Source organism: Canis aureus, chromosome X (genome assembly GCF_053574225.1).
Source record: "Canis aureus isolate CA01 chromosome X, VMU_Caureus_v.1.0, whole genome shotgun sequence".
Lineage (NCBI taxonomy): Eukaryota > Metazoa > Chordata > Mammalia > Carnivora > Canidae > Canis > Canis aureus.
The window spans coordinates 50,908,565-50,922,911 of record NC_135649.1 but is presented as its reverse complement, the minus strand read 5'-3'; positions in this window follow the sequence as shown (position 1 = coordinate 50,922,911).

Sequence of the window (14,347 nt, the reverse complement as noted above, 5' to 3'; positions counted from 1 at the left end):
AACAATAATTAGGAAGCAGTATATAGAACAATTAAGAACATGAGCTCTGGAGCCACAATGGTTTTGAATTCTAGCTCTACAAATTACCACTATGTGTTTCTGAAAAAGTAAAATATCTCTCTGTTTTTCAGTTTTCATCCTATCTTGTCATCAGGAGGACAAAATAGATCTATGTATTTAAAATGCTCTAGAGAGGGGGATCCCTGGGTGGCTCAGAGGTTCAGCACCTGCCTTTGGTCCAAGGCATGATCCTGGAGTCCTGGGATGGAGTCCCACATCGGGCTCCCTGCATGGAGCCTGTTTTTCCCACTGCCTGTGTCTCTGCCTCTCTCTCTCTCTTTCTCTCTCTCTCTCTCTGTCTCTCTCTCTGTGTCTCTCATGAATAAATAAATAAGTAAATCTTTAAAAAAATAAAATGCTTTAGAGAATGTTTTGCCCATAGTATGCACTTACTGATAGCTATAATTACTACAGTTTATATGAAGGCTCCTTCCTACGGTGGATTCCATTCCCCCCCAAAAAATAAGTCCATGACACCCCATATTTGTGCATGTGACCTTATTTGGGAATAGGGTCCTTGCAGATGTAATTAAGATAAGAATCTAAAAATAAGATCACCATTGATTTACAGTGGACCATAAATCCAATAACTAGTGCTTTTATAAAAGAAAGGAAATTTGTGATTCAAAGACACAGGAGAGATTTCCACATGAAGAAAGAGATAAAAATTGGAGTTATAGTACCATAAGCCAAAGAAACCCAGGAGCCTGCAGAAGCTGGAAAAATCAAGGAAGAATTATCTCTTAGAGCTCTTAGAGGAGATACAGTACTGCTGACACCCTGATTTCTGACTTCTGGCCTCTGTAAGTGTGAAAAAAAAATTTCAGTTGCTTAAAGCCACCAAGTTTGTGGTATATTTACTGTGGTAGCTCCAAGAAACTAATAGATTCTCCCATCACTTTCACTTCTTACTCTCAGAAAAAAAAAAAAAAGAAAAAAAGGTAACATTTATTTTTATTTTGAGAAACCTTTAAATGGTAGAAAAATTAAACATTTTAATTCCATTTTCAGTTTTAAAGTCTGCTTTTTAAATATATTTTATTTGCTTCCTGTTAGGGACATTTCAAAGATTGCTCTGTTTGATTCATATATTCACAAATATTTAATGTATTCATCAAACAGTTCCAAAGCCCTCAGAAAATGGCAAAGCAGAAGGACCCTAAACTCACCTCATTCATGGACAGAACTAGATAAAACTCACATTAGTGCGAATAATCCAGAAAATAACCTGAAGACTGATATAACAAATTCCACAAGTCAATGTAGAGAAGTGGCCACACAGAGGAGGGTAGGAAAGGCAGAGACACTGGAGAGATAAACCAGATGGGTCTGGCTGCAAGAGGGAGGGAGCCAACGGCATGGAAATGGGTGAGAAATGGACTCTCACACCAGGGAGCCTGTATGGGAAAGAAAAACCCTCATAAAAAAAAAAAAAGAAAGAAAAAAAAAAAAGAAAAAGAAAAAGAAAAAGAAAAAGAAAAACCCTCATAGTAATTGGCATTGAAAATCAGAAGGGCTGAGTTTTGTAATTTCTTACAAACAGTGGGACTTAAAGCCTAGAGTGTTGAAAATCAGTGAGCTCAACCCTGGAAGAGCCCAAGACAATAAGAAGTTGAGTCTCTACCCTTCAAGGAATAGCAAAATAAATAGCCCACAGAGATACAGCTTAGAAGCAGCATATTGAAAAACACCTGGGACATGTGGGAGGGAATGTTAGTTACTAATCTCAGAGTCCTCTGAGGGACTTCTTCAGGAACAAAAGAACTGACCAATGCCATTTCCATCTTACCAACTTGCTTATACCATACCATGCCCCCTCCAGCTGAGATTGCCTCTGTCACAGTGCGGTGGGTCCCCTTCCCCAGAAGAGAAGAGCAAATCTCGGCAAAACTTCTTTCCCAACCTCCTATGGAGGACACACACACACACATTGTCAAAACTGCACCCTCCCACCAACTCTCACATGATTCCTGAAGCTTCCAACTATGCATCCCCTATAGGAGAGGCCCTGGCCTGTTCCCAAAGCTTGTGGCACCACTCCACTACAAATGCAGGATTTGCAGAGAAGACCAGGATGAAACAGTCTTGGTGACAGCAGTGTGTCTCTTGTCAAAGAGGACCAGTGACACCTTATTAAAAACAAACCCAAGGAAGTCCACACCAAGATACATAGTAATTAAAATATAAAAAAGGACTCATAAAAAATTAAAAACAGCAAGAGAAGAGAAGACAGTTACATACAAAAACCTTACCTTAATGCTATCAGATTTTTCTGCACAAAATTTGCAGGCCGGAAGGGAGTGAAATGATACATTCAAAGTGCTGAGAGGGAAAAATCTGCAGCCAAGAATACTATATTCAACAAGGTTATCATTTAGGATAGAAGAAGAGATAAAATTTCTCAGACAAATAAAAGCTAAAGAAGGTCATGACCGCTAAACCATGCCTAAAAGAAATGTTAAAGGAGACTTTGTGGGTAGAAAGGAAAGACCATAAGTAAGAATATGAAAAGAAAAAAACCCAAAAAACAAAAACAAAAAACTTCATAAAGCAGTAAAAAATAAGTATATCTGTACAGTCAAAGGATTCACAAAATAAAAGGATGTAAAATATGGCACCATATACCTAAAACATGGGAAGGAGAGGAGTAAAGAAGAGTTCAAACTTAAGCAACCATTAACTTCATGTAACTGCTAAATGATGATGTTATACACAAACCTAATGGTAATCACAAATAAAAAACTAGTAATAGATATGCAAAGAATAAAGAGAAAGGAATCCAAGTATATCAGTAAAGAAATCCAACAATTAATGAAAGAGAGCAAGAGAAGAAAAAGCAAAATATAAGTAATATAATAGCAATAAGTATATATTTATTAATAATTACTATGAATGTAAATGGACCAAATGCTTTTACCAAAAGCTGTAGGTTGACAGATTGGATAAAAACACAGGACTCATCTATATGTTGCCTACAAGAGACTCATTTCAGACATAAAGACCCCTGCAGATTGAAAGTTAGGGAATGAAGAATCATGTATCATGTGAAAGGATGTTAAAAGAAAGCCAGGATAGCAAAACTTCAATCAGACAGAATAGAATTTAAAACAAAGACTGTAACAAGAGACAAAGATGGATGCTATATAATAATAAAGGGGAAAAATCCAGTAAGAAGATATAATAATTATACATATTTATTCATCCAGCATGGGAGAACTCACTTATATAAGACAGCAAACATAAAGTAACTTGTTGATAGCAATTCAATAATAGTAGGTGATTCTAACACCCTACTTACAATCAATGGACGGATCATCCAAATAGAAAATCAATAAGGAAACAGTGGCTTTGAATGACAGCCTGAACCAAATGGATTTAAAAGATATATTCATAATATTGCTTCCTGAAAGAGCAGAATACACATTCTCCTCAAGTTTACATGGAACAGTCTACAGAATACATCACATATTAGGCCACAAAACAAGTCTCAATTAATTCAAAATGATCAAAACTATACCATGCATTTTTCCCACTCATATTGTTATGAAACTAGGAATCAAGAACAAGCAAAAAATCTGGAAAGAGCACAAATACATGGAGGTTAAATAACATGGTACCCAACAATGAATGGGTCAACCAATAAATCAAAGAAGAAATAAAAAATTACATGAAAATACAATAGTTCAAACCTTCAAGATGTAGCAAAAGCAGGTCTGACAGGAAACTTCATAGCAATATAGGCTTACCTGAAGGAACAAGGACAATTTCAAATAAAAACCCTAACTTTATACCTAAATGGGCTAAAGTAAGAGAGCAAAACTGAAAACCACTACAAGGAAAAATAATAATAAATATCAGAGCAGAAATAAATGACATACAGAAACTAAAACAAAACAAAAAACAGATCAATGAAACCAGGAACTAGTTCTCTGAAAAGATCAACACATTGATAAACCTCTAGCCAGTTTCGTAAAAAAAGAGAGAGAGAGAAAGGACTCAAATAAACAAAATCACAAATGAAAGAGGAGAAATAACAACCAATACCACAGAAATACAAATTGTAAGATAATATTATGAAAAATCATAGGTCAAAAAATTGGAGAACCCAGAAGAAATGAATAAATTTCTAGAAACATACAATGTACAAAAACTGAACAGGAAAATTTTGAAAATTTGAACAGGCTGATTATTAGGAATGAAATTGAATCAAAAATCAAAAACCTCCCAATAAAAAAGGGCAGAACCAGATGCTTTCACAGGCAAACTATACCAAGGATTAACACACACACACACACACACACACACACACACACACACACAACAAAACAGTTAATACCTATACTTCTCAAAATTTTCCAAAAAAGAAGGGAAAGGAAAACGTCCAAATTCATTCTATGAGGTCAGCATTACCCTATACCAAAACCAGCTAAAGACACTATAAAAAAGAGAACCAAAGGCTAATATCTCAAATAAACATAGATGCAAAAATTCACAACAAAATATTAGCAAGCTGAATCCAACAATATATTAAAAGAATCATTCACCACGATCAAACGGGATTATTTTCCAGGATGCAAGGGTAGTTCAATATTTATAAATCAATCAATGTGATACGTCACATCAATAAGAGAAAGGATGTTTTTACATTTGATCATATAAATAGATCAGAAAAAGCTTTTGACGAAGAACAACATTCATTTGTGATAAAAGCAATCTACAGGTTAAATGCTATCCATATTAAAATAGTAATTCAAAGTGATACATGCACCTCTATGTTTATTGTAGCATTATTTACAAGAGTCAAATTATGGAAGTACCCCAAGTGTCCATTGATAGATAAATGGATAAAGAATTATGGTCTATATCTATCTATATCTATATATATTAGAATATTATTCAGCCATAAAAGTAATGCAATATTGCCATTTGTAATGATATGAATGGAGCTAGAGAATACAATGCTAAGCAAAATAAGTCAGTCAAAGAAAGACAGATACCTTATGATTTCACTCATATGTAGATTTTAAGAAATAAAATAAAACACCAAAGGGGGAAAAGAGAAAGAGAGACCAAGAACTATAGAGAACAAACTGATAGCTACCAGAGGAGAAGTAAGAGAAGGGATGGGTGAAATAGGTGATTGGAATTAAGGAATAAATCTAACACAATTAGCACTGAGCAATATATAGAATTGTCAAATCACTGCATTGTATACCTGAAACTATTATAACACTATTAACTGAACTGGAATTAAAAATTTAAAACTTAATAAAAAATATATAATTAACAAACATTTATTGAGTGTTTATGCTGTGTGAGACATAAAATAAGTAGTGGTACAGTTCTTATCATAAAGGAGATTACAGTCTATCAGTTTAACTATGAATGAAATTTTAGGAGTCTAGCAGATAAACATGCTAAGAACTTGTGTATCTGAGAATTTCCCCAGAGTTTCAAGATATCCTATGAATCTTAATAAAAAATGCGTATCACTTTGCTCCCTTGACAGACATACTGGGTGTTTCCCCAGCATCTGTGTGCTTTTGTTTTTTGTTGTTTTTGTTTTTTACATTGTAGCACCTGTTATTGAATTAAGATTTGGGAATCACTGGTTTACTCCAACTTCACTCCTTATGCAGAATATATTAAGTGCTTTGTCGCCTAAATTTGAAAATTACTATTGACAGAATCTCATTCTTTGTGAGAAAACTGGGTTTATTTTTCATACAAAATATTAGAAATTTCTTCCATTTATTGATTTGCAATGTAGCTCCTCTTAATTTCTATTCACTGGCCACAGTTCATCATGAATGGAGCTAGAGTTTTCCATCATTATGGAAAAACAATGCATAATCTAAACAGTGTTTCCTTAGCCCTTATAACCTATTCCTTTTCTGATTTGGCTTTGCATACCTAGATTCTCATGCTGTTACTTATTTTGCATTTATTTCAGACCCTTCATATTCTTGGTCTATTTCCACCGATTAGGGTCTAGTTTGGGGCATCGCTGGGTGGCTCAGTGGTTTAGCGCCTGCCTTCGGCCCAGGGCATGATCCTGGGGTCCCAGGATCGAGTCCTGCATTGGGCTTCTTGCATGGAACCTGCTTCTCCCTCTTCCTGTGTCTCTGCCTCTGTGTGTGTGTGTGTCTCATGAATAAAAAAATAAAATCTTTTTTTAAAAAAGGTCAAGTTTGCATATATATTCCCTTTAAAACTTGACTTCCATAATCAATTGTGACACTCTGACCAGTGAAGACTGCAATATGGCTGTACTTGGAGACTAGATTTATATTAATCCAACCTATTTGTAGCATGTTGTTTTTTGTTTTGTTTTGTAGGGGTCACATCACCTTGCTAGCTCACAATGAACTTAAAATCAAAACTTCCAGTCTAGGTCTTTTTTTGTTATTTGTTTAGTTTTTTTTACAAATGCTATTTATAAGCCAAGGCTTCACTCATTCATTCTTTCTCATATATTTAAACACTAAGAGCAGGATTTCAAATTTATTTCTATTATGTTTCATTTTATTAGTTTTGGGTCTAGATCCCAATCTGTAGTAGTATACTTTTGGTGTTGTATTTTAGTCTTTCAATATATTACCTTGTGTTTTATACTCCTGAAATCTGAAACACTGATAACATTTTCCTAAATTAGATAAGGAGAGTAACATATAAGATTAAAAGAATGGGCTCCAAAGTAAAATAAAGTTAAATTATGTATCTGGGTACCAACATTGATATTTATTATATCCATTGCCTTTGGGAATTTATTTAACTGTATAATCTCAGCTTCTTTATCTATAAAATGAGAATAATAATAAACATACTTTTTAGTGTTATGTGCATGACATGTAATAATGTTTATAAATAATTTAACATGATACCTGAATCATTCATTAATTCAGACAATGTTCTAAGCCTAAAAGATGGTATATTATTATTAAACAAGGCATATAAAGATCTTTCATAGAACTTACATTCTGAGGTATTCATAGCAAAACAGTAAGCATATAAGCATATAAAATATTAATAAATAATATAATTTCAGAGACTGGCAATTGCTATGAAAAAGAAGGAGATAAAAGGGAATAAATGAAATGAAACATTTTTAAAAAGGCATTATATTTGGTAAGACCTGAAAGAATGGAACCAGCCATATGAATGACTGGAAGAATAGTATTCTAGGTAGAGAAAATAACAAGTTAGAGACCTTGAGGAAAGAACAAACTTATAGCAGTCAAGGGACATTATGAAGTTCAGTGTCATTAGTGCATTGTGAGCATGAAGGAGAGAAGTAGAAGATGTAGTCATAGAGATAGATAGGGACTAGATAATTCAGGGGATTTTATGCTATGGTAAGATTTTGGATTTTATTATAAGTGCAATGGGAAGCCATTAGAACATTTACATTTTTTGTTTAAAGATTACTGTGATTGTTGTGTGTGGAGAATGAATGTAGATATAGCAAGAGTGGAGGTAGAAAGTCTAGTTAGGATGGAAATTCAGCAAACAGTTAAAAGTGGTGATGGCAGGGCCTATGGTGGTAGCGATATAAATTGAGTGAGTTGGTGATTTAGACTTATATTTTGGAATTAGATTTGACTGAATTTGCTAATGGATTGAGTATTAGAGATGAAAAAACACAAGAATGATTCCTACAAGTGTTCATTTTTTATGTAATATTATTATCCATATCTTCATGCAAATAACATAAAAATATACAATATATGATACTGGAGACTTTTAAATATATTTATAACCATTCTTAATCAACACTAATTAGGATGAAGCATTTACTTCTCCTTTGGGGGGGCTTTAATTATTACAAACTAGTGCAGTTACCTAGTAAAACTCTCTGGACCACTGTGAGTCTTCTAGGGCAGTGCTTCTTTTTTTTTTTTTTTAAGATTTATTTATTTATTTATGAGAGAGAGAGAGAGCGGCAGAGACACAGGAGGAGGGAGAAGCAGGCTCCATGCCGGGAGCCTGACGTGGGACTCGATCACGGGACTCCAGGATCACGCCCTGGGCCAAAGGCAGGTGCCAAACCACTGAGCCACCCAGGGATCCCCTAGGGCAGTGCTTCTAAATGCAGTTCTGAGGACCAGTGCTGGTCCAAGATAAGGTTATCAGCAATCTATGGTAATAAGAATTAAAAAAATAACAAAGAACTTATACACACAGAAAGAGAACGAGAGAGAGAAAATTAAATTCTTACATCTTAAATATAATGTGATATGTTCTGTTCTAAGAAATTTATATGTCAATTCCTATACTCCTCATAACAAATGACACTGTCTCTCAGAGATGGAGAACCCAACAAAATTGGCAGGTTAGGTAACTTGCCCAATAGACACAAAATACATAATGTGGTTCTAAGTTTGCTATGTGCCCTTTCTTATAATAGTTTACTTATTCTGTGTTTATTTCCTATTTCTTATATTTTAAAATGTACGTTATTTTTTGAAATGATTATAGTAGTACATGATAAATATATGCTAATACTTTGAAGATACATGAAATCCAAAAATCTGGAAACAATTGCTTTAGAAATGTATTCCAGTCCAGAGCCTCCCTGAGATTTGAGGCTGAGGTCTGAAAGGCTACTTAGTATTAAGAAGCTTTTGAATCTTTATTTGCAAATGTCTTCTCCCATTCAATAGATAACCTTTCCATTTTGTTGACAGTTTTCTTCGTTATGCAGAAGCTTTTTAGTTTAATGTACTAACATTTGTTTATTTTTGCTTCTGTTGCCCTTGTGTTTGGAGTCAGATAAATATATATATATATATACACATATATATTGCAAAGGCTAATATCAAAGATCTTATCATCTGTTTTCTTCTGGATATTTTATGATTTCAGGTCTTACATTTAAGTTTTTAATCCATTTTATGTATGTTGTAAGATAGTGATCCAGTTTTATTCTTTTGCTTATAGCTGCCCAGTTTTCTCAACATCATTTATTGAATACTGTCCTTTACATATTTTATGTTATTGTCTTCTTTCTTTTAAAGTAATTGGCCATATATACATGGGCTTATTTCTGGGATTTTTATTCCGTTGCATTGATCTATGTGTCCTTTTTTATGCCAGTACCATACTGAGGTGATTACTATAGCTTTGTAGTATAATTTGAAATCCAGGACTGTGACACCTAGATTTGTTCTCTGTTTTCAATATTATGTTGGTTATTCAGGATCTTTTGTGGTTCCATATAATTTTTTAGAATTATTTGCTTTAGTTCTGTGAAAAATGCCTTTGGAACTGTGATAGAAATTGAATTGAATCTGTACATTGCTTTGGGTAAATACGGGAATTTTAATAATATTAATTCTTTCAATACATGAGCATGGAATATCCTTCCATTTGTTTATGTCTTCTTTAATTTCTTTTATCAGTGTCTTATAGTATTCACTGCACAAGTCTTTCAATACCTTGAATAATTTAATCCTAGGTATTTTATTCTTGTCAATATGATTGTAAATAGGATAATTTTCATGATTTCTCTTTCTAATAGTTCATTATAACTATATAAAAACACAATATTTTTTAAAATTAATTTTGTATCCTACAACTTTACTGAATTTGTTAGTTCTAACAACTTTCTGGTGGAATCTTTAGGGTTTTTTATATACAGTGTCATGTCATCTGCAAATAATGACAGTTTTACCACTTCCTTTTCAATTTGGGTGCCTTTAATCTCTTTCTTGCTTAATTGCTGTGGCTAAGATTTCCAATATATATTAAAAACTCATAAACCTCAATAACAACATAAAAAATTTTAAAAATGGACAAGGATCTGTATAGGTGGGATCCCTGGGTGGCTCAGTGGTTTAGTGCTTGCCTTTGGCCCAGGGCATGATCCTAGAGTCCCAGGTTCGAGTACCACATTGGGCTCCCTGCATGGAGCCTGCTTCTACCTCTGCCTCTCTCTCTCTGTCTCTCATGAATAAATAAATAAAAATCTTTAAAAAATAAAGATCTAAAAAAAAATAAATAAAGATCTGAATAGTCATTTTTTCCAAAGAAAATATATAGATGGCCAACAGGCATATGAAAAGATGCTCAACATCATTAATCATGAGAAAAATGCAAATAAAAACCACAATAAGCTATCACTTTACACCTATCAGAATGGCTATTATCAAAATATAAGAAATAACAGATGTGGTGAGGATGTGGAGAAAAAAGAGCCCTTGTGCACTGTTGGTGGAAATGTAAATTGGTGCAGCTTCCATGAAAAATGGTATGGAGGTTCCTCAGAAAATTAAAAATAGAAATACAATGTAATCCAGCAGTTTTACTGCTGGGTATCTATCTGAAGAAAATGAAAACACTAATTCAAAAAGATATATGCACTCCTATAATCACTGAAGCATTATTTACAATAGTCAGAATAAGAAAGCAACCTAAGTGTCCATTGATGAGTAATGAGTATGCACACACACACACACACACACACACAGACACACACTGGAATACTACTAACCCATAAAAAATACAAAATTTTGCAATTTCAACATTTATGAAATGGATGGACCTTAAGGGTATTATATGAAGTTAAGTAAGTCAGCCAGAGAAAGACAAAAACTCCTCCTCCCCTTCTGCAACCCTTTGTTTGTTTCCCAGAGTTAGGAGTCTCTCATTGTTTGTCTCCATCTCTAATTTTTCCCATTCAGTTACCCTTCTTTTCCAAATAGTCCCTTTCACTATTTCTTATATTCCACATATAAATGAAACCATATGATGATTGTCCTTCTTTGACAGACTTATTTCACTCAGTATAGTAGCCTCCAGTTCCATTCATCTCGAAGCAATGGTGAGTATTCATCTTTTCTGATGGCTGAGTAATATTCCATTGTGTACATAGGCCACATCTTCTTTATCCATTCATCTTTCCATGGACACCAAGGCTCCTTCCACAGTTTGGCCATTGGGGACATTGCTGCTATAAAAACATTGGGGTGCAGGTGTCCCAACATTTCACTACATCAGTATCTTTGGGGTAAATACCCTGTAGTGCAATTGCAGGGTCACAGGTAACTCTTTTTTTAACTCTCTAAGGAACCTCCACACTGTTTTCTGGAGTGGTTGTAACAGTTTGCACTCCCACCAAGAGTGCAAGAGGGTTCCCCTTTCTTCACATCCTCTCCAACATTTGTTTCCTGTATTCTTAATTTTCACCATTCTCACTGGTGTGAGTTAGTATCTCATTGTGGCTTTGATTTGTATTTCCCTGATGGCAAGTGATGTACAGCATTTTCTCATGTGCTTGTTGGTGATGTGTATTTCTTCTTTGGAGGAATATCTGTCCATGTCTTCTGCCAATTTCAGGATTGGATTGTTTGTTTCCTGGGTGTTGTGCTTGATAAGTTCTTTATAGATCTTGGATACTAGTCCTTTATCTGATGTGTCATTGGCAAATATATCCTATCATTCTGTTGGCTGTCATTTAGTTTTGTTCACTGTTTCTTTTGCTGTGCAAATGCTTCTTATCTTGAGGAGGTCCCAATAGTTCATTTTTGCTTTTGTTTCTCTTGCCTTCATGGACGTATCTTACAAGCAGTTACTGTTGCCAAGTTCAAAAATGTTGTTTTCTGTGTTCTTCTCTAGGATTTTGATGGAATCTTGTCTCGCATTTAGAACATTCATCCATTTTGAGTTTATCTTTGTGTATGGTGTAAGAGAATGGTCCCATTTCATTCTACTAGACGTGGCTGTCCAGTTTTCCCAACACCATTTATTGAAGAGACTGTTTTTTTTTTTGTCCAGTGGATCGTCTTTCATGCCTTGTAGAATATTAGTTGACCATAGAGTTGAGACCCCATTTGTAGGTTCTCTATTCTGTCCCATTGATCTATGTGTCTGTTTTTGTGTCAGTACCATACATCTTGATGATCACAGCTCTGTAGCACAACTTGAATCCAGCATCGTTATGCCCCAGCTCTGGTTTACTTTTTCAATCTTCTTGAATATTCGGGGTCTTTCCGATTCCACACAAATCTTAAGATGATTTGTTCCAACTCACTGAAGAAAGTCCAAGGTATTTTGATAGGGATTGCATTAAATGTGTACATTGCCCAGGGTAGCATTGATATTTTCATAATATTAATTCTGCCAACCCATGAACATGGAATATTTTTCCATCTCTTTGTGTCTTCCTCAATTTCTTTCACAAGCGTTCTGTACTTTTTAGAGTATAGAACCTTTAACCTCTTTGATTAGGTTTATTCCTAGGTATGTTCTGCTTTTGAGTACAGTTGTAAATGGGATTGACTCCTTAATTTCTCTTTCTTCAGTCTCATTGTTAGTGTGTAGAAATGCCACTGACTTCTGGGCATTGATTTTGTATCCTGCCACACTGCCGAATTGCTGTATGAGTTCTAGCAATCTTGGGGAGGAGTCTTTTGGGTTTTCTACGTACAGTATCATGTCATCTGCAAAGAGGGGAAGTTTGACTTCTTTGCCAATTTGAATGCCTTTCATTTATTTTTGTTGCCTGATTGCTGAGACTAGGACTTCAAGCACTATGTTGAATAGCAGTGGTGAGAGTGGACATCCCTGTCTTGTTCCTGATCTTAGGGGAAAGGCTCCCAGTGCTTCCCCATTGAGAATGATATTTGCTGTGGGATTTTCATATATGGCTTTGAAGATGCTGAGGAATGTTCCCTCTATCCCTACACTCTGAAGAGTTTTGATCAGGAATGGATGCTGTTGTTTGTCAAATGTTTCTCTGCATCTATTGAGAGGATCCTATGGTTTTTTGGTTGTTCTCTTGCTGATATGATCACTCACATCATACAGCCTGGCATCCTGGGGATAAATCCCACTTGGTCATGGTGAATAATCTTCTTAATGTGTTGTTGGATCCTATTGGCTAGTATCTTGTTGAGAATTTTTGCATCCATGTTCATCAGGGATATAGGTCTATAATTCTCCTTTTTGGTGGGGTCTTAGTCTGCTTTTGGAATTAAGGTGATGCTGGCCTCATAGAACGAGTTTGGAGTATTCCATCTCTTTCTATCTTTCCAAACAGCTTTAGTAGAATAGGTATGGTTTCTTCTTTAAACGTTTGATAGAATTCCCCTGGGAAGCCATCTGGCCCTGGACTTTTGTGTCTTGGGAGGTTTTTGATGACTGCTTCAATTTCCTCCCGGTTATTGGCCTGTTCAGATTTTCTATTTCTTCCTGTTCCAGTTTTGGTAGTTTGTGATTTTCCAGAAATGCATTAATTTCTTCTAGATTGACTAATTTATTGGCATATAGCTGCTCATAATGTTTTTAAAATCGTTTGTATTTCCTTGGTGTTGGTGGTGATCCCTCCTTTCTCATTCATGATTTTATTAATTGGAGTCTTTTCTCTCTTCTTTTTAATAAGGCTGGCTTATGGTTTATCTATCTTTTTAATTCTTTCAAAGAACCAACTCCTGGTTTTGTTGATCGGTTCCACAGGTCTTCTGGTCTCGATTTCGTTGAGTTCTGCTCGAATCTTTATTAACTCTCTTCTTCTACTGGGTGTAGGGTCTATTTGCTGTTTTTTCTCCTGCTCCTTTAGGTGTAAGGTTAGCTTTTGTATTTGAGTTCTTTCCAGTTTTGAGATGGATGCTTGCATTGCAATGTATTTCCCCTTCAGGACTGCTTTTGCTGTATCCCAAACAATTTGAATGGTTGTATCTTCATTCTCATTAGTTTCCATGAATCTTTTTAATTCTCTAATTTCCCAGTTGACCCTTACATCTTTTAGCAGGATGGTCTTTAACCTCCACGTGTTTGAAATCCTTCCAAACTACTTCTTGTGATTTAGTTCTAATTTCAAAGCGTTATGGTCTGAAAATATGAAGGGGACTATCCCGATCTTTTGGTATCGGTTAAGACCTGATTTGTGGCCCAGTGTGTGGTCTATTCTGGAGAAAGTTCCATGTACCCTTGAGAAGAATGTATATTCAGTTATGTTTGGATGTAAAGTTCTGTAAATATCTGTGAAATCCATCTGGTCAAGTGTATCATTTAAAGCTCTTGTTTCTTTGGAGATGTTGTGCTTAGAAGATCTGTCGATTGTAGAAAGCGCTACAGTCAAGTTACCAAGTATAAGTACATTATTATCTACGTACGCCTTAACTTTGGTTATTAATTGTTTGTTATACTTGGCAGCTCCTACATTTGGGGCATAAATATTCATGATTTTTAGGTCCTCTTGTTGGATAGATCCGTTCAGTATGATATAGTGTTTCTTTCCATCTCTCACTACAGTCTTTAGGACAAATTTTATTGATATAAGGATGGC